Raw genomic sequence first — 7,156 nt, 5'->3', positions numbered from 1 at the left:
TAATATGGGTTGTTCCTTTGTGTAAAAATAACTTGGTTTACATGTGTGGTGACTATTACACATTATCAGTAGCTATAGATAGATAGAAACCTGATAAATTTTGAAGGAAATTCCAGAAGGTTGCAGCACAAATCATACAACAACAAACATTGCAAATGGGGAAAAATGAATTGAATGCAAATGTAAAGTGCAAGCAACATCTCAATGCCCTTCATAGAGTAAGAGTTTAACATCACACCAGCAGTAAGGGTACTCCTTATAAAGTTTAGTGTGTGTTGGTGAAAGAGACTTGAAATTTATTAAATACAGCTCTTGCTGTAATACAGTACACCCCCAAATTTTGCAGGGGTTTTGTTCCTAAAGCACCCGTGAATTTTGGATGTGGTTATAAAAATGCCTATTTTTATAGTTTAAACCCTAAATATGCCCCCAAAACTCTTAAATTTAATTTCAAAGTCAGCTTAATACATTACCTAAAAAAAAAATTTTAAAAAGGTAAACCCGTATACTGCTATGTCCCCCGCAGTGCTAGAATATAAAATACCAATGTTACCGCTACAGTGGAACTTCGGTTCACGACCATAATTCGTTCCAAAACTCTGGTCGTAACCCAATTTGGTCGTGAACCGAAGTAATTTCCCCCATAGGATTGTATGTAAATACAATTAATCCGTTCCAGACCATACGAACTGTATGTAAATATATATTTTTTTTTAAGATTTTAAGCACAAATATAGTTAATCAAACCATAGAATGCACAGCGTAATAGTAAACTAAATGTAAAAACATTGAATAACACTGAGAAAACCTTGAACAACAGAGAAAACTAACACTGCAATAGTTCGCGCCATAGCGCTACGAAACCACTGGCTAAAAACACTTTTTTTTTTTTTCCATGAGTTTTAAGCACAGGGAAAAAAATGAACATTTGAAAAAATCCATAATTTAATAAACCACCAAGAAAAGTAACATTGCAACAATGCACGCTACGAACCGATTGCTGTAAACAGAAGTGAAAACAAAATCAAGCCCAGTGCATTCTTTAACTGCCTTCTCTACCTTATGCATCCAGCTCTCTCTCTCGCGCTGCCTGTGTGTGTGTCTCTCTCTCGCGCTGCCTGTGTGTGTCTCTCTCTCACGCTGCCTGTGTGTGTCTCTCTCTCTCGTGCTGCCTGTGTGTGTCTCTCTCTCTCACACTGCCTGTGTGTCTCTCTCTCTCTCGCGCTGCCTGTGTGTCTCTCTCTCTCTCTCGCGCTGCCTGTGTGTGTCTCTCTCTCGCGCTGCCTGTGTGTGTCTCTCTCTCTCTCGCGCTGCCTGTGTGTGTCTCTCTCTCGCGCTGCCTGTGTGTGTCTCTCTCATGCTGCCTGTGTGTGTGTGTGTGTCTCTCTCGTGCTGCCTGTGTGTGTGTCTCTCTCTCTCGCGCTGCCTGTGTGTGTGTCTCTCTCTTGTGCTGCCAGTGTGTGTGTCTCTCTCTCTCGCGCTGCCTGTGTGTGTGTGTCTCTCTCGAGCTGCCTGTATGTTTGTGTGTGTGTGTCTCTCTCTCTCGCGCTGCCTGTGTCTCTCTCTCTCGCGCTGCCTGTGTGTGTCTCTCTCACGCTGCCTGTGTGTGTCTCTCTCTCTCGCGCTGCCTGTGTGTGTGTCTCTCTCTCTCACGCTGCCTGTGTGTGTCTCTCTCTCTCTTACACTGCCTGTGTGTGTGTCTCTGTCTCGCGCTGCCTGTGTGTGTCTCTCTCTCGCGCTGCCTGTGTGTGTCTCTCTCTCTCTCTCGCGCTGCCTGTGTGTGTCTCTCTCTCGCGCTGCCTGTGTGTGTCTCTCTCATGCTGCCTGTGTGTGTGTGTGTGTCTCTCTCGTGCTGCCTGTGTGTGTGTGTCTCTCTCGTGCTGCCTGTGTGTGTGTCTCTCTCTCTCGCGCTGCCTGTGTGTGTGTCTCTCTCTCGCGCTGCCTGTGTGTGTGTGTCTTTCTCTCGCGCTGCCTGTGTGTGTGTCTCTCTCTCGTGCTGCCTGTGTGTGTGTGTGTCTCTCTCGAGCTGCCTGTATGTTTGTGTGTGTGTGTGTCTCTCTCGCGCTGCCTGTGTGTGTGTCTCTCTCGAGCTGCCTGTGTGTTTGTGTGTGTGAGTGTGTGTTTCTCTCTCTTGCGCTGCCTGTGTGTGTGTCTCTCTCTCTTGCGCTGCCTGTTTGTGTGTGTGTGTCTCTCTCTCGCGCGCGCCTGTGTGTGTCTCTCTCTCTCTCGTGCGCGTGTTTGTGTGTGTCGCGCTCTTGCGCTCTCTCTCTTGCTTGCTGCACAGGAAATGCACAGGGAGAGACTGAACGCGTACAAACCGAAAGGGTAACTGGCTTGTTCGTATACCGAGTGTGTGTTTGTGAACAGATGCAAAAGTTTGGCGAACGTTTTGGTCGTAAACCGATTTGTATGTGTTCCGAGACGTTCGTGAACCGAGGTTCCACTGTATATGTACTGTAATTCATGCAAGCGCATTTTCATTGCCAGAAACCTTAGAAGGTGCAGGACGTTTCGATGGCATCTTGGGGCTTTAAGCCTTAAACTGCCACATACTTCGGGGTTAATGCATCCCTGGACGCCAAATACTTTTTTGCTGCACTTTAAGTAAACATCACAATTCACAAAGAAAAAGTGAAATTTTAATGGAACACTATTTTTTTTCATGCAAAGAGCATCACAATTACTGCAACACTGCTAATGAACTGTAAAAACTATTTAAAAAAACTACTGGAACAATATGTACAAGGTGCAACTGACGCCATGGATGAAATCACTGAGCCAACTGCGCTTGAATTGGCTGCACGCAAGCACACAGAGGTAAGCGCTGATGCTGGCAGGCTATAGTGCAGCAGCTCAATCCCAGGGACAGTGAGGCTGCAGTGCTGCAGGATGTCATGCTTGGGTTACAGAATTGCACAGAAACACAGGATATTGTAGAGACAGGAACTTTATTCATACACTTCAAACAAACATGTCTCTTTTAGAAGTTAAACAAGCTCATTATGTAGTTAGTTCTCGTTTAAAAGAATAGGCAAACATTATAGGGTAACACAATGGGAGCGGGACCTCCAACAGGAGCAGAGGATGTCTGGGGGAGGAGAGAGAAACAAAGCAATCAGCCAAAAAGGACAGGTGCTGTTCAGGATTTTAAGTAAGTGTAGCGCGAGAAGCATATCATGTGACAGAGCAGCCGCAAATAAGCCCAGCAAGTAAGGGAGCAATATGAAGGCAGTCTTTCAGTGTTTTTTAAAAGGGTTTTTTTGAGGAGTGTCTGTGTCTTATAGGAATGTGTTCAGCCCCCATGCTCACAAGGGGCTGGCAGTGGTCATGAGCTGGCTGCTCAACAAATGTACGGCACTGACTGATCAGCTCCTGCATGCTCGCAAATGGCACTGGGAAACGACTATAGCTGGTTGTGGCGGTTCAAGGGTTCAGAGGAGCAAAACGGAAAACACAAGAACACTCAGCTGGAGATGCATCACAGTCAATCAGCAGCAAGGAGAAATGAATAACGCTGTAGCGGTCCAGTGCCGCTAAGATTCACACTGTCGAGAAGACGGTGATTTATTTATTTTTATGGTGGAGATTCCAGGGATGCACCCAGCCTTGGCCCGACCCGCACGCATTCACAAACAGAGACAAAAACAAAGCAAACCAGTAATCAAACAGCAAATAAAGAATGTAATGAAAACAACTGAAAACAATGATACCACCCCTGTTCCCCTTACGGCGATTACACATTAAATACAACAAAGCACAAAGAAAACACACACAGTAAATCATGAAAAACATTCATGAAAAATGGCAACGAATGAAATGTAATGATGAAAATAGATAGTCCAAAGAGCCGCACATTGAATGGGAATGTAAAGATAGTCCTACCGCTAGTTCCTGAAATGGTGAAGATGGATGGATGGGTTCAGGAGAGCTCCTTTCTTTGCAGGATAGCCATGAATCCACTTACAGTTCTCGTGTACACAGGCAGACAGCAGACAATTCAGATGTCAATCACGAAACGATCCAGGACAAAACGAATACATGCAAGTAACCCAACAGAAGGCAGACAGACAGGAGCGGAGCTTGAAACACAAATTACAAAAACTTTTTTTTTTACTTTTGGTCACCGGCCCCCTTTTTAAAAGCCACGCTGACATCCTTTGACCCCAACAGCCCCAGCACCCTCAGCAGAAGACCAATCGGAGCCACTGCAGGGACTGCTTGGAGTTGCAGTTTCAAATTCTATTTTCTCCATCCCAAGCTTCATTTTCCTCTACAGTTGCTTCCTGTTCTCTCTACAGTACAGTATTGCCACGAAAAAAGCCACAAAAATAGCGTAGGATATTTCGCGGTTTCCGCTAACAATTATTAGATAGGTTCTAAGGAAAAATCAACAAATGACTTGAGGCCGCGAACTCTGAACCGTGACTTCGCGGGGGTCTACTGTATAAGTTTTGATTATTTGGGTATTTCAAAGTTACTGTCATTTTTCCCATACCTATACTATAAAATTGTAATGAAATTCAAAAGGCGCATGGTTTGTGTCATTATTTAATGATCATGGGATTAATGAAGTTTGTCTAATCTAATATTCATTCAGCTTGTAGAATTTTTGCCATTTCATGAAAAAACTGTAGTAAAATTACACTTGATTGAAAACTATTGTTTATAGATAGATAGATACTTTATTAATCCCCAAGGGGAAATTCACATACTCCAGCAGCAGCATACTGATAAAAACAATATTAATTAAAGAGCGATAAAAACACAGTGCAAGTTAAAAAGTGCAATGTGAAGAGTGTGAGGCAGGTATAACAGACAATAACATTGTATAACGTTACCGTTTACCCCCCCCAGGGTGGAATTGAAGAGTGGCATAGTGTGGGGGAAGAATGATCTCCTCAGTCTGTCAGTGGAGCAGGACAGTGACAGCAGTCTGTCGCTGAACCTGCTCCTCTGTCTGGAGATGATACTGTTCAGTGGATGCAGTGGATTCGCCATGATTGACAGGAGCCTGCTCAGTGCCCGTCGCTCCGCCACAGATGTCAAACTGTCCAGCTCCATGCCAACAATAGAGCCTGCTTTTCTCACCAGTTTGTCCAGGCGTGAGGTGTCCACCTTCTTTATGCTGCCTCCCCAGCACACCACCGCATAGAAGAGGGTGCTCTCCAGAACCGTCTGATAGAACATCTGCAGCATCTTATTGCAGATGTTGAAAGACGCTAGCCTTCTAAGGAAGTATAGTCGGCTCTGTCCTCTCTTGCACAGATCATCAGTATTGGCAGTCCAGTCCAGTTTATCATCCAGCTGCACTCCCAGGTATTTATAGGTCTGTACCCTCTGCACACAGTCACTTCTGATAATCTCTGAGGGTCCTAGTCCTCCTAAAATCCACCACCAGCTCTTTGGTTTTGCTGGTGTTCAGTTGTAGGTGGTTTGAATCGCACCATTTAACAAAGTCCTTGATTAGGTTCCTATACTCCTGCTCCTGCCCACGCCTGATGCAGCCCATGATAGCAGTGTCGTCAGTGAACTTTTGCACGTGGCAGGACTCCGAGTTGTATTGGAAGTCCGATGTATATAGGCTGAACAGGACTGGAGAAAGCACAGTTCCCTGCAGCGCTCCTGTACTGCTGACCACAATGTCAGACCTGCAGTTCCCGAGACGCACATACTGAGGTCTGTCTGTAAGATAGTTCACGATCCATGCCACCAGGTATGAATCTACTCCCATCTCTGTCAGCTTGTCCCTAAGGAGCAGAGGTTGGATGGTGTTGAAGGCACTAGAGAAGTCCAGAAACATAATTCTTACTGCACCACTGCCTCTGTCCAAGTGGGAGTGAGATCGGTGTAGCATGTAGATGATGGCATCCTCCGCTCCCACATTCTCCTGGTATGCGAACTGCAGAGGGTTGAGGGCGTGGCGAACCTGTGGCCTCAGGTGGTGAAGCAGCAGCCGCTCCGTGGCGTTCATCACATGTGACGTCAGGGCGACAGGCCTGAAGTCATTCAGCTCACTAGGATCTGATACCTTTGGGACTGGGGTGATGCAAGATGTATTCCAAAGACTCGGGACACTCCCCTGTTCCAGGCTCAGGTTGAAGATGCGCTGTAGAGGACTCCCCAGCTCCAACGTACAGGCCTTCAACAGTCGTGGCGATACTCCATCTGGACCCACTGCTTTGCTGGCATGAAGTCTCCTCAGCTCTCTGCTTACCTGGGCTGCTGTAATTGTGGGTGGGGGAAAGCTCTCTCCTATACTGGTATCAGCAGAAGGATGGGTGGAGGATGCAGTACTCGTGAGGTGAGAGTGGGTTAGGGTGGTCAAACCTGCTAAAAATGTTGTTCATCAGGTTTACTTTCTCCCTGTCTCTCTCGAAGGAGGCACCATGCTTCGAGCTGCAGCCAGTGATGATCTTCATCCCATCCCACACTTCTTTCATGCTGTTGTTCTGCCTTTTGCTCCAGTTTTCTCCTGTACTGCTCCTTCACCGCCCTGAGCTATACTCGAGGTCCCTTCTGCACGCGCTTGAGGTCATGCTGATCACCGCCTTTAAAAGCCCTTTTCTTCTGGTTCAAAAGTCCCTTGATCTGAGTTGTAATCCATGGCTTGTTGTTAGCATAGCAGCGTACTGTTCTTACTGGAACTACAATGGCCATACAGAAGTTGATGTAGGCAGTAGTGCAGTCAACAACCTCCTCAATGTTCTCACTATGTGACCCCTGCAGGATATCCCAGTCCTTAGTTCCAAAGCAGTCTCTCAGAGCCTGCTCTGCCTCAAGGGACCACTTCCTGAATGAGCGTGTGGTTGTAGGTAGCTCCCTCACTCTTGGTTTGTAGTGAGGCTAAAGCAGAACCAGGTTATGATCTGCTTTCCCAAGCGCAGGCAGTGGGGTGGCACTGTATGCCTCCTTAACGTTTGCATACAGTAGGTCAATAATCCTATTTCCCCGGGTGTTACAATTCACTGTTCTGGGGGAAGGCAGGTAATGTTTTGTCCAGCGTCGCATGGTTAAAATCTCCAGAGAATAGCACAATCGCCTCGGGGTGCTGTGTTTGTAGTTTAGCAATAGCGGTGTGGATGATGTCACCCACTATCTCCACGTCCGCGCGAGGAGGGATGTAAACAATAACAACAATGATGTGTTCAAACTCTCT

At 46.3% G+C, this 7,156-nt stretch overlaps 1 protein-coding gene across 1 annotated transcript in view; it reads left to right on the top strand.

Moving 5' to 3' along the window:
- tcf25 (transcription factor 25 (basic helix-loop-helix)) overlaps positions 1-7,156 on the top strand; it is a 104,117-nt gene that overhangs the window by 72,918 nt on the left and 24,043 nt on the right. The window lies entirely within an intron of this gene.

Source organism: Erpetoichthys calabaricus, chromosome 9 (genome assembly GCF_900747795.2).
Source record: "Erpetoichthys calabaricus chromosome 9, fErpCal1.3, whole genome shotgun sequence".
Lineage (NCBI taxonomy): Eukaryota > Metazoa > Chordata > Cladistia > Polypteriformes > Polypteridae > Erpetoichthys > Erpetoichthys calabaricus.
The sequence above is the reverse complement of the archived record's forward strand: the minus strand, read 5'-3'. Positions and strand labels throughout refer to the sequence as shown.